This window comes from Heterodontus francisci, chromosome 34 (genome assembly GCF_036365525.1).
Source record: "Heterodontus francisci isolate sHetFra1 chromosome 34, sHetFra1.hap1, whole genome shotgun sequence".
NCBI lineage: Eukaryota > Metazoa > Chordata > Chondrichthyes > Heterodontiformes > Heterodontidae > Heterodontus > Heterodontus francisci.
In genome coordinates this window covers 22,727,153-22,751,989 of record NC_090404.1, presented here as the reverse complement: position 1 = coordinate 22,751,989, position 24,837 = coordinate 22,727,153, and the positions used below count along the sequence as shown (strand labels likewise).

General features: G+C 41.6%; 1 protein-coding gene and 1 pseudogene across 1 annotated transcript in view; both read right to left on the bottom strand.

Annotated features, from left to right (window-relative positions):
- Positions 1-24,837, bottom strand: part of LOC137349204 (zinc finger protein 214-like) — a 101,920-nt gene that overhangs the window by 32,485 nt on the left and 44,598 nt on the right. The gene's annotated exons all lie outside the window — the stretch shown is intronic.
- Positions 1,869-4,143, bottom strand: LOC137348429 (probable G-protein coupled receptor 139; annotated as a pseudogene).

Genomic DNA, 24,837 nt, shown 5'->3' with positions numbered 1-24,837 from the left:
TCTAATAGCTGTTAATCGACTGACCATGAACATTGAAAGGGTGATTTGATTGAGGTGCTGAGGAATTTAAAATGAATTGATCAGGTAGATGGTGGAAATGTTTCCTGTTGATGCAGGAGTCTTGGATAAGAGGACATTATTGTAAAATTAGTGTCGGATCATACAGAAGAGAAGGTAGGAAACAGCATTCGGACAAAGGGTGGTAGAGGTGTGAAACAGTCACCCACAGAAATCAGTAGATGTTAGCTCGATGAATAAATTTTAATCTGAGATCCATAAAGTTTTGCGACACAAAAGTACATAAGGAAATGGAGTCAAGACAGCTGCATAGATTTAGGATATAGATCAGCTAGGATCGTGCTGAATAGAGGAACAGAGTCAATGAGCTGAATGGTCTATTTATTTTTCCTCTATTCCTATATTCCATCTATTTCACTGTCTTTCATTAATCTGCAGTCCCACACAACCCTTTAACCTATGAACTGACCTTAAACCCGCTATACTGACCTTATAACGCATTTACTTATCTTATACCTACAATAATGACGCTATAGTACATAAACTGACATTACACCCGCAGTACAAACCCTAAAAGGCATATACTGGCCTTTTTCTCTCTCGCAATACTGGCCCTATAACACAAATCCTGACCTTATACCCACAACATCGACTCTACACCCCTTTATCCTGACCTTACACCCACAATATTGAACCTCTTATCCGTGGAGTGGCCTTATACAGCCCAGACAATCCTCACCCCATAACACATATCCTGACCATACTCACAATACCTATCCTATAACAGATATACTGCCTTATACCCACAATACTGAACCTGTAATCCATGCAGCGACCTTACACAGAAAATACTAACCCTATAATACATAAACAGACCTTGCACCTGCAATGTCGACCTTAAAACACATAGACTGACCTTTTCCCGCAATACTGGCCCTATAACACAGATATTGTTCTTATACCCACAATACTGACCTGATACAGATATATGCCCTGATATCCATATTACTTGCCCTATGACACATATACCGACATTATACTCACAAACCGACCCTATAACCCATATACAGAACTTATGTCCACATTATTGACCCAACAGCCCATAAACTGACCTTACAGTATCCCAATACTGATCCTACAGCAACCATAGACAGAGTTTATAGCATTACAGAACCCTAATATCCATAAACTGACTTAATTCCATACCTAAACTGATCCTGTTACCACCCAGCAGCTGACCTGGGAGTGGAACTGCTTCGCCTCGCAGACTCTTGTGACAGTAATTGATGGTCTGGAAATATAATCAATTTGCAGCGAATGGGCGGCCTGTGATTCATATAAAGATGAGAACTCTCTGTAAAGTTGCAGTCGACTAGAAATAAGCAGAGGAGGAAAAGGTAGAGAAAGAATAAAGAGGGAATAAGAGAGAGAGGTAGAGTGTTAGAGGGGCCTCTTCGCATGGGACTGGAGTCATATGTGAACCCAGGCCGGGTAGGGTGGAAAGTTCCATTCCCTGAATGACGTTGCTGAAGGAGTTTGTTTTATATCAAACTCCAACGGCTCTTCAGAGCATCTTCTGCTGCCAACTAACAAATAACCAGAATTTAACTGAATTCAATATCACAACTCCTTACCGTGTTATCGGAACTTTTGGTTGCCATATCAGTGCCATATCCAATAGGCTACTGTACCCATATTTCAGCTGCATTTCACGTTATGAATATTATAGCCGAGACTAGAATGTAAATGACCAGTTCAGACACCGTTGCAATACTGAGTAACCTTTCAGTCCCTCTTTATTGCAATTGAAAACTGAGCCAGGATTACTGCAATAAATTATTCAGCAATTTTCACTGTTTATGCCATTTAATAATTAGACTTAAGGAGTATTTAACTGCATTCTTCAGCTCCTCTCTGAATTTAGTTTGGGTCCCTGCATAAATACATGTGTTGGTGCAGGAACTGAAGAGTTGAAGCATGTATCCGCTTTCCTGCAGAATAAACTTTGGGTCATTGGAATTGGAACCTATAGAATAGTTATTGTCTGTAATTTGTACAAATAGGAAATTTATAACATACGTCAACCACAGCAGGAGGAAACTACCCGAGATGGTGAAGAGTAAAATAATGGACTTTCTCCTGCTCTCCATCTCTGGGTCGCTCTGTTTCTTTCCATTGCTGTGGGCTCAGAGTCTCTTGCGAGCTGTACTGGCCGTTCAGATGTGTCTGACTGTCAGAGCACTGAGCAGTAAAATCAGGATCAATGGGAGGCATGGAGTTAGAATAAGGTCCAACCAGTCAAAGATTCTCCATGGAACTGAAACATACGTAATTTCTTTTATGCTGCAGTACCAGTGTACATTATTAATTATATCCATAGGCTCATATATGAAGTAGAAAGGGATGTTTTTTAAACAGCACAGCACGCAGCTCATTCCGCTAAAAACAGCCACTGTTTTCTCGATGCAGTATCTCAATTTCAACTCCTGGCAACAAATGGCTATGAAGCGATCGAAGGTGAAAGCGATTGTTAGCCAAACAGAACTGTCTCTGGAAGCGCAGCTTAGGACAATAACGAGACTACAGCCCGGAGTGGTGGAAAGGAAACTAACTGGGAAATAGATTGCAAGAAGTCGACTTAATATCACAGCAGTGATAATAACCAGCAGATATGTTACTGCCATGGGCACCAGGTACCGCGTGATTCATCCTGAGAGACCGCACCTTCCGCGGAACAGAATCACAATCATCACCAAGTTAGCTGTAGGAGGTGGGGTGAAGAGAAAGAGAAGGATGGAATTAGTGATCAGCCACACAGTTACAGCATCAGTTTGGCAGGAGACTGGTGACTCCTGTAATGGAGGGAGATGTAGCAGCCAGCCAAACAGCAGTGAGAACTTTGACAGATTCCTCTGCTCGTATTTCTGACGTTGTTTGAGGGGAAATGCTGTTTATCACACAGGGAGTGAGCCCTACACTTCCTCCAATAGTGTCACGGGATTCTTTACACGAAGAAGTTGACATGTCATCGATGGGACAGCAGATCAGACAGTGCTACTCTCCCTTAGTAATTCACTGGGAGAGCACGGAACTAGGTTATGGACTCAGGGCCTGCAGTGTGGCTCGAATCCACGACCTTCTGAATGAAAACTCTGATTTCACAATACAATTCACCAGATAAAGTGGCTGAATATGGATGTAATAAACTCTGGAGGATCTCACACGGCCTGGACAATGACATGTATTTATTAGGAGAATTGACTGCACCAGTTAACGGTAATGGGGGACAGCAGAGACTTCATAACCGTTCATAGCTGATAATGGTTCGACAAAATCACTCAATGCACAACGAACAACAACAAATACATGTAATGTAAACAGAAAATGCCGCAAATATTCAGCACGTCACTGGCAGCATCTGTGGAGCAAAACAGAAAATACTTGTATGCGCATTCAAGTCTTCGGAATCTAGTTTAACATCAAGTCACAGCTTTCATTATAGTGTCCAAAATGCATTATTATATAATTTTAAACATTTTATTTTGCCATGCTGCCATCCACAGCCACCTCAACCTTTTACATTGTTGGACAGCGGGCACTGGGAAAAAGTCAACCCAATCATCAAAGCAAGTGTGAGATCCATGGAACTGTAAGCAGTGAACGAGTTACGAAAACTGATTCCAGAGCTGTGAGTAGACATAGATACATTTTAATGTGATTTGAAAATTGAAGAGCATGTTATGGAACAATCTCTCCTTACAATAATCCAGAAGATAATGATATTATAAAAGGCTTCTCTGTGTTGGAGACTCAATGAATTTTGTATTTCAATAAGAAATCATAGTGAACACACAATGGAGAGTTGGGCTACTGCTCTGATTGAACTGAAAACTCAGAAGGCGGCTAAGAGGGAAACATGGCCAATATGGGATAAACAGCGATTCAGCGACGACACAGTTAAACATAGATTTATCCCATTATTCGTTTACTGTACAACTTTACTTGGAACACCAAATGTTGCAAGAATAGAATAATAAATGCACCATTCCCTGGTGCATGCAATTTCTGTGAGAATAATACACTGGTACACTCTGCCCCCCGAAATACGCAGTCTAACACATCCATTTATATCTGATGTTCACTGCTGGAGAGGCAATTAGTTTGGATCGTCATAGGTGTTAGTTACAGTCAGCTGAACAAACAAATTAAGGCAGTCCTTTTCACGCTTGTGTTAATGTGAAAGAACGTAGTTGAACCGAAAACTCACCGCTATAGAATACAATACGATCTATCTGAAGTGATAAAACGCGGTTTTAAGATACAATAGAATGTATGTATTTACGTGATGACAAATGGTTTCAAGATACAAGTAGAGCGGTTTGGTGAGGGAGTTGTGCCTGACGTTGTGTATATTGACTTTCAAAAGGCGTTGATAAAGCATCATAAAGTAGACTTACTGCAAAGTTAATGCCCTTGGGATTAAAGGGAGAGTAGAAGCATAGATATAAAATTGGTCAAGGGACAGATAGCATAAAGTGGGTGTGAATGATTGTTTTTTCAGAAGAGAACAAAGTTCACAGTGGTCTTCTCTGTGTTTGGCATTCGGACCACTTCTCTCTTTGGTGCATGCTAATGACATGGACAGGGCATAATTTGAAATTTTGATATGAAACTTGGAAAGTTAGTCACCAATGAGGAGTATAGTAATATATTTCAAGTGAACATAGACTGGTGAAATGGACGGACACGTGGCAGATTAAATTTAGTACAGAGAAATGTGAAATGATACATTTTGTTGGTGGAATAATGAGAGGCAATATAAACTAAATTGCACAATTTTAAAACGGTGCAGGAATTGAGACACCTGCAGTTCATCTACACAAATCATTCAAGGTGGCAGGACAAGTTGGGAAGGCTGTTTAAAAACCGTAGCATCCTTGGCTTTATTCTCATGTATCTTACATCCGTGCCTTATCAGGTCAAAATCATCACATTGTATCTTAGACCAGCATCATGACACTCAAAAGCGCTCTATGGTATCATCAACCCATATCACATCACTACAAATACATTCTATCATCACTTAAATCCAAGCATTAAAATGTATTCAAGTGCTAATATACGATTCTCAGATCAAATACAGTTCAATTGAAATGTTAAGACAAGAGTTTAAGATATAGTGCAATCTATTTGAAGTGATAAGATCTCATTTCAGCCTCTGTACAACATGGATAAAGGGAGCTGAATTCCAGTCGTGAGGTGAGAGCAAATGTCTTTGACATCAAGGCAGCATTTGACCGAGTGTGGCATCAAGGAGCCCCAGTAAAAGTGAAGTTAATGGGAATTGGGGGGAAATTCTCCAATGGCTGAAATCCTATCTAGCTTAAAGGAAGATGGCTTTGATGGTTGGCGGTCAATCATTTCAGCCCCAGAACTTCGCTACAGGAGTTCCTCAGGGCAATGTCCAAGGCCCAAATGTCTTCAGCTGCTTCATCACTGACCTTCCTTCCATCGTTCGGTTAAAAGTACAGATATTGCTAATGATTGCACAGTGTTTAGTTCCACGGTGCCTGAAAAACTGATCGAGGCAGAAGCCCTTGTTGCATTTTAAAAAAATATTTGGATATGCACTCGAAATGCTGAAACTACAGGGTTACAGACCAAAAGCTGGAATGTGGGGTGAGACTGGATATCTCTTTTTCGGCTGGCACAGACACGTTGGGTCGAACGGCCTCCTCCTGTGCCATAAATTATCTATGTTACTCTGGTTAAGTTCTAATTCCTCAGATGGTGAAGGATTCCATGTCCACATACAGTAAGACCTTGTCACGCTCATGTAAGGAGAAATTATGAACTATATAAGGAACTGATAAAAAAAAATACAAACACCAAAGCTGCCTGAATTCAAACTGACCAATCAGGCGGTGCATGACTGAATAGCAGCGCATTACAGAATTATTGGAGTGAATCAGTGTTGGTTTTCATTCAGTTATTAGTTCAAAAGTTAGAATCCCATCTATTCCAGTAAAAACGAAGGACCCTGCCTAAGATCACCATCTTCAAATTGCATGGAAGCAGAGACTAGTGTTGGCCTTGTACCCCCTACCTCAGAAATCGAACAAAACTTTCGCCATTGAATTGTGACTGAGATATAACAAGACAAATCTGCAGTGACACATCTGCTCTCCCGAGCCTTCTGCGTTCCTTTTTTCCTTCAGTGAACCAGAAAAAGGAAAGAAAAACAGGCTTGCATAATTTCAAGTCTTTACCCTGGGGAAAAACAAGTTTGACAGTGAAACCTTAAAAAAAAACTCTCAGACCGAAACACGTTATTTTTCGATCACTATCTTCTCTTGTGTGTGAGCGTGTGTGTGAGCGTGTGTGTGTGTATGAGTGTGGGTGAAGGTTCGGCTGTTGTACAATAAACATTTATCTTTGTTTTAAATTTAGAGAAATGAGAAAACCTCTCATTTGTTGACTATGAAAACGTTCAGGGGTTGAAAAACACTTTTAACATACACTGTCTTCTGTAGGTTGAGAGGTGGAAAGGGTAAAGAAAACTCTATTATCCCCTACCTGTCTGTAACAAACTGGATAGCATCTATATTTGTGCTGATAAGTGTCAAGCAGCATTCGTGCTGCTTGCCAGGTATTGGCAGTCTCCAACAGAGAAAGTTTTACCACCGTCTCATGATATTTAATGACATTATCATCATCGATTAGCTCCTCCATATCAAGAAAAGGTGGTGGCGTTCTGGTATTGTCAGTGCACTCATTACCCAAAAAAACAGCATATTGCTCTGAGGACATGGGTTAGAATCCCATTGCGGCAGAAAATGGAATTTGAGTTCAAATAATAAATTTGGAGTTACAAAGCTACTCTAATGATGACCATCAAACCGCTGTCAATTGTTGTTAGAACCCAATTAGTTCACTAATGCCTTTCAGGGAAGAAAATCTGCTGTCTTTACCTTGATGGGCCCATATCTGACTCCAGGTCCACAGCAATGCAATTGACTCTTAAATGATGTCTTAAATGGTTTAGCAAGTTATATATAACGGCTACAAATTCGATAAGGAATGAAAATGGATGGAGGCACTAGAAATGACAATGGCAAAAACAGCCCTGTCAAGCCGACAAATTCCTCCTTAATAACATCGTGGGGCTTGTACCAAAGTTGGGACAGACTAGTCAAGCAGCAGTCATACACACTAAATCGTATCTTACAGACAATTTCCCAAACACTGTCATCACCATCCCTGGATATGTCCCCACTGGCAGGTTAAACCCACCAGAAGTGGTGATACAGTGTTTACAGGTAGTAGGGAATTGCGTTGGGTCTCCTCAATATCAACTTCAGACCCCATGAAGTCTCATTGCATCAGGCCAAATATGGGCCAGGAAATATCCTGTTGATTACTGCATATCGCCCCCAGCTGATGAATCAGTACTCCTCCGTGTTGAACAGCACTGACAGGGGCAGTGGCACAGAATGTACACTGGGGCGGGGTTCTGGCCAAGAGTGATTCGGCAGCATCACTACAGACAGAGCTGCTAGACCAGGACTGCGGCAGGTGTTGAGGGAAAAATATACCTGATCTCATCTTCGCCAATCTGCCTGCGCCAGATGCATCTGTCCATGACAGCATTGGTAAGAGTGACCACCGTACAGTCCTTGTGGCGATGAAGTCCGATCTTCACATTGAGGATAACCACCATTGTGCTGTGTGGCACGACCACCGTGCAAACCTGGATGGATTTGGAACAGATCGAACAATGCAAAACTGGGCATCTATGAGGTGCTGTGAGTCATCAGCAGCAGAATTGTACTCAAACACAATCTGTAACCTCATGGCCTGGCATATCCCGCACTCTACCATTGCCATTAAGCCAGCGGGACCAACCCTGCTTCAATGAAGCATGCAGGAGATGGCTCCTCAAATATTCCCATCTTCAATGATGGTGGAGCCCAGCACATCAGTGCAAAAGACATGGCATAAGCATTTGCAACAATCTTAAACCAAAAGTTCGAGTGGATGATCCATCTTGGCATCGTCCTGAAGTTCCCAGCATCACAGATGCTAATCTTCGGCCAATTCGATTCACTCCACGTGATATCAAGAAATGACTGAAAGCACTGGATACTGCAAAGGCTATGGCCCTGACAGCATTCCAACAATAACACTGAAGACCTGTGCTCTAGAACTTACCGTACCCTAGCCAAGCTGTTCCAATACCGCTACAACACTGGCATCTTCCTGGCAATGTGGACGATTGCCCAGGTATGCCTGTACACAAATAAAAAGCAGGGCAAATCCAACCCGGTCAATTACCTCCCCGTCAGTCTACTCTCGATCATTAGTAAAGTGATGGAAGGTGCCATCGACAGTGCTAACAAGTGGCATTTGCTAAGCAATAACCTGCCTCAGTTAAGCTCAGTTTGGGTTCCGCCAGGACTACTCAGCTCCAGACCTCATTTCAGCCTTGCTTCAAACATGGAGAAAAGAGGCGAGGTGATAGTGACTGTCCTTGGCATCAAGGCAGTATTTGACCAAGTATGGCATCAAGGTGCCCTAGCAAAACTGAAGGCAATGGGAATCGGGGGGAAACTCTTCGCTGGTTGGAGTCATACCTAGCACAAAGGAAGATGGTTATGGTCGTTGGAGGACAATCATCTTAGCTCCAGGACAACACTGTACAAGTTCCTGAGGGTAGTGTCCTAGGCCCAACCATCTTCAACTGCTCGGTCAATGACCATCCTTCAATCATAAGGTCCCAACTGGAGATGTTTGCTGATGATTGTACAATGTTCAGCATCATTCAGGACTCCTCAGATACTGAAGCAGCCCGTGTAGAAATGCAGCAAGACATGGACAATATCCAGGCTTGGGCTGATAAGTGGCAAGTAACATTTATGCCACACGCATGCCAAGCAATGACCATCTCCAAAAGACAGAATCTAACTATCTCCCCTTGAAATTCTGGAGTCACTGGGAAACAGAGAGAAAACTCTCTGCTGGTTGGAGCCGTACCTAGCAATGGAGGATGGTTGTGGTCGTTGGAGATCAATCAGCTCAGCTCCAAGTAAACACTGTACGAGTTCTTCAGGATATTCAATGGCGTTGAAATCACTGAACCCCCCCCCCCCCCCCCCCCCCCACCCCACGCACACACACACACACTCCCTATCAACATACTGGGGTGCTACCATTGACCAGAAACTGAACTGGAGTAGCCATATAAATACCGTGTCTACAAGAGCAGGTCAGAAGCTAGGAATCCTGCAGCGAGTTGCTCACCTCCTGACTCCACAAAGCCTATCCACCATCTACAAGGCACAATTCAGGCGTGTGAAGGAATATTCTCCTTTTTCCTGGATGGGTGCAGCTCCAACAACACTCAAGAAGCTCGACACCATCCAGGGCAAACAGCCCGATTGATTGTCACCCTATTCACAAACATTCACTCCCTCCACTACCAACGCACAGTGGCAGCAGTGTGTACCATCTACAAGATGCACTGCAGCAACTCACCAAGCTGCCTTAGCCAGCACCTTCCAAACCCGTGGCCTCTACCAGGTAGAAGGTCAAGGGCAGCAGATGCATTGGAGCACGACCAACTGCAAGTTCCCCTCCAAGGCACACACCTTCCTGACTTGGAACTATATTAGCGTTCCTTCACTGTCACTGGGTCAAAATCCTGGAATTCCCTTCCTAACAGCACTGTGGGTGTACCTACCCCACATGGACTGCAGCGCTTCAAGAAAGAAGCTCAACACCACCTTCTCAAGGGCAATCAGGGAAGGGCAATAAATGCTGGCCTGGCCAGCGACGCCCACATCCCATGAAAGAATAAAAAAGAAAAATCAGCAACATCCCGGAGCTCACTATTGATCAGAATCATAAGTGGACCAGGCACATAAATACTGTGGTTACAATAGCTGGTCAGCTGCTGGTAATTCCGCGATGAGTGATTTTGATTTATTAACTTTCTGACTCACATTCTGACTCCCCCAAGTCTGCCCGCCATCTCAAAGACGTGAACCAGGAGGGTGATTGAATGCTCCCACTCGTCTGGATGGGTGCACCTCCAAGCACAATCAAGAAGCTTGACACCATCCAATACAAAGCGTCCAGATTGATTGAGCATCCCCCATCTTAAACAACCAATGGTGCAATGTGGCTGCAGAGTTCACGATCTACAGATGCACAGCAACAACTTTGACAGCGCTTCCAAACCCGTGACCTCCACAGCCTGGATGAAACGGGCGGCACAGTGGTTAACACTGCAACCTCACAGCTCCAGGTACCTGGGTTCGATTCTGGATGCTACCTGTGTGGAGTTTGCAAGTTCCCCCTGTGCCGAAGGGCCTGCTGCATCACAAAACAGTGCTGTATCTCTAAATAAATATCCTATTTTAACTTGACCTTGTAGCCATAATTTACATCCTTTCCACTCATAGACTGATGTTAGAGTAACATAATTCCCAGCTGATACCACTCAAATACTCGTTGTAAACAACAACAATACTGATCTTATCTGACCCATAAACAGATCTTATACAATTGCAATATTGACCACATACCACCAGAAACTAGCTTAATAAATCAAAATAATAATCCCATCTTACCCACAAACTGATTTTATACAATCACAACTAACCACACATCACCAGAAACTGGCCTAGTAAATCAAAATACTGATCCCATGTCACCCATAAACTGACCTACCATCAGAATATTCATCGACTATCACACATAAACTAACCTTAAATCATCACAATACCAAATCGTATAACAACTCAGAAAAAAAACACCTTTTGCAACATTTTGTTCTTATTCTTTCATGGGATCTGGGAGTCGCTGGCTAGACCAGCATTTATTGTCTTTGCCTAATTGCCTTTGAACTGAATTGCTGGTTGAGCCATTTCAGAGTCAACCACATTGCTGTGGGTCTGGAGTCACATGTATGCAGACCAGGTATGGATAGCAGATTTCCATCACGAAAGGAAAAGAAAGGGCATTAGTGAACCAGGATGTAACAATTGACAATGGTTTCATCATCAAACTAGCGTTTTAATTCTAGATTTGTTAATTGAATTTAAATCTCACCACCTACTGTGGTGGGATTTCAACCTATGACCGCAGAGCAACAGTCTGGGCCTCTGCATTGCTAGTCTAGTGATATCACCACTACATCACCTCTTCCCCCACTGCAGGGGTGATCCCATACCAGAATAAATTGGTCTAATGGATGAAAATACATTACTACCCTAATATCAAACCTAATACTGATAATCACATCAGAATGCTGATCCTATACCACCAGTACATTAATTGTATGCAACCACAATACTGATCGTTTACTACTCATAAGCTAAGTCACATCCACAATACAGATCCAATACCATGCATGAACTGTTCTTAGACAAGTAAAATTCTACTGATATTGCAGTCAAATACTGTTCGGATCCAAAAATTATACTGATCTGATACAACCCATACAATGACCTGGTATCATCACAACACAGATCCTATGCAGCCCATAAACTGCAACACAAACAGAAAATGTTGGACATGCTCAGCAGGACAGGCAGCATCTGTGGAGAGAAAAGAGAGTTAATGCTTCAGTCCTTTGACCTTTCGACAGTGCATAAACTGACCTCATATCATCACAATACTGAGATTATACCTTCCATATGCTGACGGTATACCCAAAGTACTGAAATACTAATAGTTACAGATTTGATTTCACTATTGTGTTAATTTATTCTGAGTTATGAATAGAAAATTTACATCGCACAGTCTTTGGCTGCTTTTCAGTTTCACATAGCATAGGTTTTCCTGACAGCTTTTTGCAACTTCATAAGGTATTTCCAATCCGAGATTTGGAATATCATTGACTTTGTTTATTTGTCCCACAGATCTGGCATGTGAAGCTGCTATAAAACCGTCTATTCTGTCGTTAGCAGCAATTAAGAAACAAATGTAACGATGGAGTGTAACCATGAAAAGAAATAGCAAATAATTACATGTATTGGTTCGTAGACCGAGCAGGTCAAATGCCAGTGTGACTCATCTTAGTATCTGATAGTGAATAGAGGGCAGGCAGATGCATCACCAAAATCCAAAGGCAAATGCAGCTGGTAATCACAAGTGCACAAGTCAGGTATACTGCGGCTTACCTGTGTGTGCAGGAATACACAGAGTCATAGTCACACGGACTGTCAGCACAATAACACAGCAGGTATCAAAATACTGTAAGGCCACAACAGTCGGATGTGATAATTTGCTTCACAGTTCGCATTAAATAATTGGAGAGGAAGGAAGGAGGGATGGAAAAAAAAAGATCTGGTTTCTGCTTATCCTGTTATCTTATTTCCCTTGACTATTCTGACTGATGATAATCTATGTGTGACGTTCTCTTATTTAGATGTCTGAATGACACATATGGATTCCCATTTCTTTTTCACTTTGGAAGTAACTTGCCTCCCACAGCCACATACGTCAGAACTCCTGATCATCATAGCTTCCCTTCTGCATGCAAATTACAGGACATTAAAGACCTAGTCTGTGTTCCGCTTAATGCCACTTCCTTATTGAGCTCCTTCCCCGCCTTACTTTTTTCGACATTTCGGGTATCCTGCACTACAAGATTGGGCCTTCTCATCGGCTTCTTAATGCTAAACTGAATTCAGTTGTCTGCAGCACAACATTACACCTTCCTCTTTGTCTCTCTGATTCTCTCAGATTTCATATTAAAATACAGTTTCTCAAATAATAAAAATTAAGTTAATTAGCAAATAAGCCAGAGGGGAGATGAGGAGACTTTATTTTACTTAGCAAAACGTTACGATCTGGAATGTATTTCCAGTTGTATAAGCATATTTTACCCTCCGTACCCTCGCATGATTCAGCCCATACCTCAGCTCGTCTGCTGTTGAAACGCTCATCCGTGTCTTTATTATCTCTCGACTTGACTATTCCAACACACTCCTGGTCAGTCTCCCATGTTCTAGCTTCTGCAAATTTGAGGTCATCCAAAACTCTGCTGCCAGTATCCTAATTCACATCAAGGCCAATTCGCAAATCACCCCTGTGCTTATTAACCTACATTGTCTCCCGGTTAAGCAACACCTCGATTTAAAATTCTCATTCTTAGAAGATGAGTTTTCAGAATGATTTCAGGGCAATTTCCTGGACTACTCTATGGTGGAACCAACTGGGTATAAAGCTATCTTAGATATAGTATTGTGCATGGACAGGTTTAATTAGTAATCTCATTGTAAAAGATCCTTTGGGAAAACATGATCATAATACAATCGAATTCCATATTAATTTTGAAATCAACGTACTCCAGTCCCCAACAAGTATCTTAAACTTAGCCAAAGCCAATTGCACAGATATGAGGGCAGAACTGCCTAAGACAGATTGGATAAATAGACCAAAAGGTATGGCTGTAAATAAACAGTGGGAAGTATTTAAAAGAAGTAATTCAAAATGTTCTCCAAAAATATATTCCATTAACAGGCAAAAATTCAGCAGGAAAACTCCATTTGTGACTTACCATGTATGTTAAGAGTAGTATCAGATTCATAGAAGAGGATTATAATGTTGCAGAAAATTGTAACAAGTCTGGGGACTGGAAGTGTTTCATAAACCAGCAAAGGGCGGCCAAAAAGTTGATATAAAGGAAAACATAGAAAGTGAGAGTAAACCAGCCAGGAATAAGAAAACAGATTGTAAGAGCCTTCACAATTACTTAAAATGAAGGAGAGTAGCTAAACTAAACTTTCGTCCCTCAGAGGCAGAGACACGAGAAATTATCATGGGGAATAAGGAATGGCAGAGACGTTGATAAAAAAAAAATGTGCACTGTCTTCACAGTCGAAGACACAAATTATGTGCCATAAATCGAGGGAAACCAAAGGGCTATTACGAGTAATTAACTTAAGGTAATTAATATCAGCGAAGAAAGAGCAGTGGAGAAGATTAAAGGACTACACATTGACAAATCGCTAGGAACTGATGCCCTATATACAAGGGTCAAAAAGAGATAACTGCAGAGATAGTGCATGCACTTGCTGCGATTTTCCAAAATTCCCTAGATTCCAGAATGGTCCCAGCAGACTGGAAGTTAAAAAAAAAATAACTGTTCTTCCAAGAAATGAAAGTTAGAGAAAACAGGGGAATGCAGACCAGCTAACCAGAATTCAGTCATCGACAAAGTGCTGGAATCATTTATTAAGGAAGACTCAACAATGCCCTTAGAGAATCATTGTAGGATCAGTCAGAATAGATATGGTTTTATGAAAGAGAAATCGTATTTTAGAAATTTATTTTAGTTTTTGAGGACTTAACCAATAGGACAGATATAGGGGAACCAGTAGATGTAGCATACTTGAATTTCTAAAATACATTCGATAATGCTCCACATAAAAGGTTAATATGCATGATAAGGGTTCATGGAGTTGGGGGCAATATATTAGCATAGATGGAGGATTGGTGAACGAATACGGAACCGAGAGTATGAATAAAGTTGACATCTTCAAGTTGGCAGGCTGTAAGATTAAAGTGCCACCAAGATCAGTGCTCGGGCCTCAGATATTTACAATCTATATTAATGGCTTAAATGAAGACACCTAGAGTAATGCATCTAAATTTGCTGATGATAAAAAGCTATAAGATGTGAGGAGGGCACAAAGAGGCTCCAAATAGATATAGACAAATAAGTGTATGAACAGCAAGGTGGCAGATGGAGTACAAGGTGGGGAAGTGCGAGGTTCCTTCACTTTGCTTGTAAGAATATAAAAACAGTTTTTTTTCAGCGATGAGAGGCTTTTATCTGTAGATGTTCAGAGAAACTTGGGTATAAGGAACACAGAAAGTTAGCAAGCAGGTATATAAAGTAATTAGGAAGGCACCTGGCATGTTGATCTTTATTGCCAGGGGACACGAGTGCAGGAAAACGTAAGTTTGCGACAATTGCATAGATCTTTGGTGAGCCCACATCTGGATTACTTTGTGGAGTTTTGGCCTCCATATCTAAGGCTGGATATATTTGCTTTAGATGCAGTACAGCAAAAAATCAGTCATTTGGTCCCTGGGATGAGAGAGTCGTCTTATGATGACAGACTGTGAATTGGGCTTACATTCTCCGGAGTTCAGAAGAATGAAATGTGACCTTTAGACATATACAACATTCTAAAAGGGCTTGGCAGTGTATATACCGAGAGGTTGTTTCCCCTGGCTGGGAAAACTAGAAAACGGGGACATCAATTCACAATAATGGGCCGATGATTTAGGATTGAGATGAGGGGAAATTTCTTCACTCTGACCGTTGTGAATCTTTGGAATTTTCAACCCGAGAGGGTTGTGAATCTTCCATCATTGAGCATATTCAAAACTGAGATCAATGGATTTTTGATCTCTCAGGAAATCAGTGGATATGGGGAACGGGCAGGAAAGTGGAGTTGAGGTAAATAGTCAGGCATGATCGTGTTGCATGGTGGAGTTGGCTCGAGGGGTCGTATGGTCTACTCCTGCTCGAGGGGCGTATGGTCTATTCCTGCTCGAGGGTTGCATGGTCTACTCCTGCTCCTATTTGTGATTTTTTTAAAATGTTTTTTCACATCTCTCCATGGCCTCACTGCTCCCTAGCTCGTGTAACTGTAACATTAACCCACAACCCTCCATGATATCAGCACTCATCTAATTCTATCCTCTTAAGCGCCCCCAATTTCAATCTCTCCACCATCTCTGGCCCTGTCTTCAGGCCCGAAGCTCTGGAACTTGTCTCTTAAACCTCACTGCCTCTCGACCATTTTAAAACCTACCGCTTTGATCAAGCTTTTGGTCACGTACCATCATAGCACTTCACGTGTCAGCCATGTATTAGCTGGTAGAACTCTAGCCGCTGAGTTAGCAATTTCTGAGTTCAATTCCTACTCCAGCACTTAAGTTGAAAAATCAACGCTGACACTCCAATGCATTGCAGATGGAGCGCTGCACCGCCGGAGGTGCCGTCTTGTGGTTGAGATGTTAATCTGAGGCCCTATCTGACTTCTCAGGTGGCTGTAAAAGATCTTATGACATAATCTTGGATAAGAGTAGAGAAGTTGTCCTCAGTGTCCTGGTCAATGCTTATGCCTCAACCAACATAACAAAAAGAGCTTATTTGGTCATTATAACATGCCTGTTTGTAGAGCTTGTGTACATATGGCTGGAGCATTTCGTACATTCCAACAGCGACTACACTTCAGAAGCACTTGATTGGCTCTAAAGTACTTTGACACGTCTGGTGGTCATTAAAGGCGCTATTTAAAGACTAATATTTCTTTATGTGACTTGGTGTCACGTTTTAACATTCCTGTGAACTGCTTTGGGAGGTTATACTATGCTGAATGTGCTACATAAATACAAATTGTTGTTGTTGTTGGCGCATTGCCCGAAATGCTGGTGGAAGAAGATTTAATGGTAACTTTCAAGACGAAGTTGGATATATTCATTAAACAGAAATATGCTCACGTCTATGGGGAAAACCGGGGATATGAATAATTGGATAGCTTCTTATAAGAGTCTACACAGGCAGGATGGGCTGACCAGCCTCCTTCGGTGCTGCATGATTTTTTGATTCTAAGTCTTGAACTCTCCCCCCCAAAATGTTGCTTAGGCTGTGGGCCAATTGAAATTTCCAAACGAGGTTGTTGTTTTATGTCTGGCATTGGTAATAATGGATAGGGAATTAAGATGGGTAAATGAAGTTAAGATACAAGTCAACCATGATCTAACTGAATGACGGAACAGGATTGTGAACCTGAATGACCTCCTCCTGTTCCGATGTTCATTTCTCCCAGTCGTATTTGAGCAGTCTACTGCTAAGTATGAGTAATTGTCACCCAAAACCTTCAGAGATTAGAAAGGCCCATTAGAAGCATGTTCCCGATAGTGGGGGAGTCCAGAACCAGGGGTCATAGACTAAGGATACGGGGTAAACCTTTCAGGACTGAGATGAGGAGAAATTACTTCACCCAGAGAGTGGTGATCCTGTTGAATTTGCTACCACAGAAAGCAGCTGAGGCCAAAACATTGCATGTTTTCAAGAAGGAGTTAGGTATAGCTCTAGGGGCGAAAGGGATCAAAGGATATAGGGAGAAAGCGAGAACAGGTTACTGAGTTGGATGATCAGCCATGATCATAATGAATGGTGGAGCGGACTCGAAGAGCCAAAGGGTGTACTCCTGCTCCTATTTTCTATGTTTCTATGCATGGTGTGCAGCAGGTTACTTCCCTTCGTTTTGGTTGAAAAACATGATACTTGTGAGCGGATCATTATTCTGTAGTGAATCAAAAACAATCTCTGAACGGTAACCACAGAGGAGCTCCTTTTCACCCATGCCACCTGGGCCACTGCAAACTGTAATCTGGAAGCATTTACTCCAGTCTTACTTCCCTCTGTCCTACAATATATCCTGTTCTTTAATTTTAAAAAATCACCGTTAACGTTGTCCAAAGTGACAATTTATTCAACATTCTTAGAAGACATCATCTGATGTAATATTGTACCACACCTTCATGCATCCGATACTAATTAGGGCGGCACAGTGGCGCAGTGGTTAGCACCGCAGCCTCACAGCTCCAGGGACCCGGGTTCGATTCTGGGTACTGCCTGTGTGGAGTTTGCAAGTTCTCCCTGTGTCTGCGTGGGTTTTCTCCGGGTGCTCCGGTTTCCTCCCACAAGCCAAAAGACTTGCAGGTTGATAGGTAAATTGGCCATTATAAATTGTCACTAGTATAGGTAGGTGGTAGGGAAATATAGGGACAGGTGGGGATGTTTGGTAGGAATATGGGATTAGTGTAGGATTAGTATAAATGGGTGGTTGATGTTCGGCACAGACTCGGTGGGCCGAAGGGCCTGTTTCAGTGCTGTATCTCTAATCTAAGTCTCATGCTATACACCCTCGTTACCGAAGCTGCAATAAGTTCAGTGATGGACAGTGACATTTTGTTTAAGAGAGAACGATGCTCTACTTACTTATACATCACAAATGTCTCCTGAGCTTTCTTATTGTGATTCTCAATCAAATAGTCCATATCTCCTTTAGCAATATAAATTATTCCCCTTTTTATAACATTATCATTTTTCTTCTTTCATCCCTACTGCTCAATGTTGGCTACATGTCCACGATAACTTCATTTTATTAAACAATGCTACTGAACATTCACACTTCCGTTAAACACCCCTAACATTCATCCTTGTCCCCGCGTCATCAAACCCTGCAATACACACAAATGGTTTCCTGGGTTTAAATTCTCACAGTAGCTCCGATTTTAAAGCTGTCTACCAAGATTTTACTCTGCTGATAATTTTTACTACATACCCTCTAAATGTTTATTTTAATATCGAACACTAGAATTATTTAACTGTGTTCGTAAAAAAAACCTTAACGTTTGATATTTCGCATCAAAAATATATCTGCTTGTCTGTTTCTATCTTAAATAATCTACTCTACATTTTTTTCTCTGATTTAAAATTGCTTTTATAATTAGGTCACAAAAAATGAACTCAGCGCTTGAAAGGTGTTGAGACCAGTGTTGTGCAGATTTTGCATCATCTCCAATGCATCATGGCATTGTCAACTCCGTTCTCGAATTGCTCTGTATTCCATTTCTGTCTCCAGTCAGTTGGAGATTGGAAACTGCCGTTGGAACCGGAAGTGCACCCGTATCGTGCTGACATACCGTGGACCACAGCTGTCAGCCCCGGTTTACAGCAGCAGCAAGAAGCTCCACCTCACTAGATGGCTTCAACATAACCTTAACGGCTAAAAAATGTTAACCGTGTGTATTTTCTCAGAGAAACATTATCACGTAAAAAGTGGCAAAGTGAGCATTTCATTTATTGTGGTAATTATTTAGCAGGTAAATTGGACAGAGAGGAGGTGGCATACAAAAATTCTTCCTGCCGAGCAGGTGGCAACTGAAAATATAACAGCAGGATTTGCAGGGGACTCCTATTATTGAGATGTCCCTTTTTTATTTTCTGATCATCCAGGACCCTAGAAATTCTGGTGCCTCCCATGGACCTAACACCGAGAAGAAAATGTTCAATGTTGACACAATATTTCCTCCAAGTTACCACTTTCTGCTACATTCAATAGTGTGCTTTTGTATACAGAAGACATTAGTGAATCTTAATATATCATTTGAAATAAAACAATCGTTTCTTTCTTCCATGCTAGTAATTTCAGCAGGTTCACACCTACACCTACAGCCAACCACGATATTGTAAATTGATGTCATAAAATTAATATATTTTCCCTTCTAAATAAAGTCGCTGTCCTGTTTGGCCTTTGAATGGTTGTGGTTTGTGCGGTTGGAATATTGACTTTGTCATTGACTGGAGACTGCCGGCCGTGCTTTATGCCAAAGACTGAACATTACAGCACATGCGCGGGGACACTGAAAGGACACAGAGACAGCGGATCTCCTGGTGCTCTGGACAATATTCTATTTTCAACCAATGTGGCCATTCCTGGACTCACTGGTTAAAGATCTCGCTGTTATTTGTGGGGGCTGATTCGTATAGACAGTTTGCTGGATTTGTCAATGTGAAGCAGTTCTAATATAGTGAGATACTCATCTGGGAGGGACACACGAACACAAGGCTCCAGAATCTTTGTTTCATTGGTTGTACTATTCATTTTAAACTGGTTTGACTTTTATTGCATTAGTTAGCATTCTTCATGTTTCCTAATTAATTATCTTAAATCTGTTTATATTAGTTACTAGAATCATAGAATGGTTACAGCACAGAAGGAGGCTATTCTGCCCACTGCGGCCTTGCCAACTGTGTACAAGAGCAATTCACCTCGTCACAGTCCACATGCCGTTTCATCATAGACCTCCAAATTTTCCGTTGAGATAATTATTCAATTCCTTTCTGCAAGCCATGCTTGAATCTACCTCCAAAAACCCATCAGACAGTGAATTCCAGATCCTAACCAGTCGCTGCCTTAAAAGATTATTTTTTGGGTCCTCTTTAATCCTTTTGTCGCTTCAAATTGGTGTTCTTTGGTTCTCGACTCTTTCGTCCAAGGGAACAGTTTTTTCTCCATCAACTCTGTCTGCACTGCTTTTGCAAACCTCTATCAAAGCTCTGCCTAAACTATTCTTCTCTAGGGAGAACAGCCCCAGCTTCTCCAATATATCCATGTAACTGAAGTCCCCCATCCCTGGAACTATTCTCGTGAATTTCTACTGCACCCTTTGTGAAGCCTTCACATCATTTCTAAAATGCAATGCACAGAATACTGATTTATTTTATTCATCATTATGCAACAGAACATTTTTGTTATTTGAAAATTTCACAGTTTTGTATGGATTTTGTTTTCCAATGATTTCAAATATGTTTAATTCATCTGAAGCCTCTGTGCACTCTCACCTCCACCTTACAATGATTATATCAGTCCCCATCTTTTCTCGCATTAAGGTTGTAAACTTAATATAATTCCTATTAAGGTGATACTTTTGCCTGTGCTCCAGTCTGTAAATTCTTATCTCTCTCTCTGTCTTCCTTACAGCTAATTTAGTGGCTATTGTGAACTTGTCCCGAGGAAAATGCGGCCTCTTGGGATGTACTACTACCTGGTGTCATATCTATTAGTCATTATCACCGCTGTGATATTAAACCAGATCATCAGGTAATTTTTTTTCCAGGTGCTTTCCTGTCCTATCCCCGGCGTGTAGTCTCAGTATTGTGCTAGAGTCAGTTCTGTCTGGTTAACGGTGATCTTCAGCTTTGATCGATTTATGGCCATTTGCTGCCAGAAGCTGAAAATAAAATATTACATTGAGAAAACGGTGGCTTTTGTTACAGGGACGGTCTGCATGTTGGGCTGTTTAATCAATATCCTTTGGTACTTTGTAAACGAGTTCATCTCCATAATTGCCAATGTCCCGTGGTATTGCAAACTTAAGGATATCCATTATATTTCACCGTATGGACAGCATATGACTGGCTCGACTGTATTTTGACCCCTGATGCCCCGTTCTTTCAGATTATTTTGCTCAATTCACTGACTGTCAGGTACATTCTAGCGGCCAGTACGGCACACAGGAGACTCCAGACCCATAGCAATGGAGCAAATCAGAGTGACCCAGAGATGGAGAAACGGAGAAAGTTCATTGTTTGACTCGTCACCATCTCGGGCAGTTTCATCCTGCTGTGGATGACGCATGTTGTACAGTTCTTACATGTACTCATCACAAACAATTACAACATCAAAAGCTTCCGTGATCCCAAATTTATTCTCCGGGAAATGGGAAATATGCTGCAGCTTCTAAGCTCTTGCACCAACACATTTATTTATGCAGCGATTCCGAGCAAATTCAGAGAGGAGTTAAAGAGCGCGGGCAAATATGTATTGAATCGAATTGTAAAATTACTTATACAGAGAAAAGAATAAGTTCCAATCATAATTCTTCCTTATAATATAATCATTGATCCAACAGTCAATACTTCAGGAAACAAACATACTGTTGTCAGAACAGTGATAAATAGCAAAGGGAAACATTTCTATCTTTTATGGCCACCAAGGCAATCATGGGTTATAATAGTGTAAAGATAAGAATCATACAGTGGTATCCGAGGTGTTGTGATGTGCCATGGTGGTCATGAACTTTCTACATTAGTGAGACAAACATCCCACTTTACTGACAAGTGCCCATTCTGTACCAGAGGCATATATATCCCAACTAACCGGCAAATGACCTTGCTGTACCAATGAGTCACAAACATCCCAATTTACTGACAAGGTGACCTTCCTGTACTAAAAACACAGACAACCCAATTTAGTTACAGCTGATCTTCGTGTTCCAGAGTCACAAATATCCAAATTTACTGACAGGTGACCTTCCTGTACCAGATACAGAAACATCCCAATTTACTGACAGGTGACATTCCTGTACTACAGACACAAACATCCCAATTTACTGACAGGTGACCTTCCTGTACCAGAGACACAAACATCCCAATTTACTGACTGGTGACCTTCCTGTACCAGTGCCACAAACATCCCAATTTACTGACAGGTGACCTTCCTGTACCAGAAACACAAACATCCCAATTTACTGACAGGTAACATTCCTGTACCAGAGACACAAACATCCCAATTTACTCAGAGGTGACCTTCCTGTACTAGAGTCACAAACATCCTAATTTACAGACTGGTGACCTTCCTGTATCAAAAACACGAACATCCCAATTTACAGACAGGTGACCTTCCTGTACCAGAGACACAAACATCCCAATTTACTGACAGGTGACCTTCCTGTACCAGAGACATAAACATCCCAATTTACTGACAGGTGAACTTCCTGTACCAGAGACACAAACATCCCAATTTACTGACAGGTGACCTTCCTGTACCAGAGACACAAACATCCCAATTTACTGACAGGTGACCTTCCTGTACCAGAGACACAAACATCCCAATTTACTGACAGGTGACCTTCCTGTACCAGAGACACAAACATCCCAATTTACTGACAGGTGATCTTCCTGTACCAGAGACACAAACATCCCAATTTACTGACAGGTAACATTCCTGTACCAGAGACACAAACATCCCAATTTACTGACAGGTGACCTTCCTGTACCAGAGCCACAAACATTCCAATTTACTGACAGGTGACATTCCTGTACCAGAGCCACAAACATTCCAATTTACTAACAGGTGACATTCCTGTACCAGAGCCACAAACATTCCAATTTACTGACAGGTGACATTCCTGTACCAGAGACACAAACATCCCAATTTACTGACAGGTGACATTCCTGTACCAGAGCCACAAACATTCCAATTTACTGACAGGTGACATTCCTGTACCAGAGCCACAAACATTCCAATTTACTGACAGGTGACATTCCTGTACCAGAGACACAAACATCCCAATTTACTGACAGGTGACATTCCTGTACCAGAGCCACAAACATTCCAATTTACTGACAGGTGACATTCCTGTACCAGAGCCACAAACATTCCAATTTACTGACAGGTGACATTCCTGTACCAGAGACACAAACATCCCAATTTACTGACAGGTGAACTTCCTGTACCAGAGACACAAACATCCCAATTTACTAACAGGTGACATTCCTGTACCAGAGCCACAAACATTCCAATTTACTAACAGGTGACATTCCTGTACCAGAGACACAAACATCCCAATTTACTGACAGGTGACATTCCTGTACCAGAGACACAAACATCCCAATTTACTGACAGGTGATCTTCCTGCACTAAAAACACAAACATTCAATTTACTGACCGGTGACTTTCCTGCACGAAAACCGCAAACCTCTCAATTTACTGACTGGTGATCTTTGTGTTGCAGAGTCACAAAATCTTAATTTACTCAGAGGTGACCTTCCTGTACTAGAGTCACAAACATCCTAATTTACAGACTGGTGAGTTTCCTGTATCAAAAACACGAACATCCCAATTTACAGACAGGTGACCTTACTGTACCAGAGACACAAACATCCCAATTTACAGACAGGTGACCTTACTGTACTAGAGACACAAACATCCCAATTTACGGACAGGTGACCTTACTGTACCAGAGCCATAAACATCCCAATTTACCTCCAGGGGACCTTCCTGTACTAAACGCACAAACATCCCAATATCCCATTTTCCTGACAGGTGACTTTCCAGTACCAGAGACACAAACATCCCAGTTTGCTGAAATGTGACCTTCCTGTACCAGTGAGATAAACATTCCAATTTACTGACAGGTGATCTTCCCATACTAAAGACACAAACGGCCCAATTTACTGACAGGTGACCTTCCTGTGCCAGAAACACATCCCAATTTTACTGAAAGTTGTCTTTACTGTACCAATTGCGTAATCCTTATGATTTACAGTCAATTCATTTCTCGGCCACTTGACAAGTGTTTTGTGGGTGATCAATTTCTTTGCTAAAGAAGGGAATTTTCATGAGAGGCAAACCCAATGTCTGTACCACATATCGCCCTGTGACAATGGGAAGAGTATCGTTACTTTACTTTTCTCTATGAAGTGGTAGTTGTTCATTGAATCTGGAATAAAGCTGACAATGTTCTCTTGCTGATTTACTCCTGTGCACATTTCTGTTATGAAAGGGTCTATTGCTCTGGTAACTCTGCAGTATTATCGTCCATAGACCCTATGACTCCAGCACTGAGCGCCAGCACCGACAAATGTTTAAAAAGAGCCTAACCATAAATTTGAGCATCGTGTTCATTTCAATGAAGTCGATTTTAAATTCATCAATTGAATAACATTTACTAGACTTAGTCAGCATGCCTCATGCTCACAGGTTATATGGCTAACATTTCAGATTTTATGTCATAAATTAAGCAGGTGTAAGAGCTCATGTTCCACAATATGTTGGTTGACTTTTAGCCAAGCGTGTTGCAAACTCTAGTGTTCTCTTGCTGTGAAATCCTTGCAACATCTTTAAATGTTTTCCAAAATCTGCCTGATACGTTTGTTCTAATGCTAAATATAAAGGGAACGTAAACTGGGAGAATAAATACCGCAGCAACATCAGGACATAGGAATTCGGAGCAGGAGTAGGCTATTCGGCCCCTCCAGTCTGTTCCACCATTCAATGAGATCATGGATGATCTGATTATGGCCGTAACTCCACTTTCCTGCCTGCCCCCATCACCTTGACTCCCTTGTGGATCAAAAATCTGTCAAACTCAGCCTTGAATATATTCAATGACCCAGCATCCACTGTTGTCTGGGAAAGAGAATTCCAAAAAATT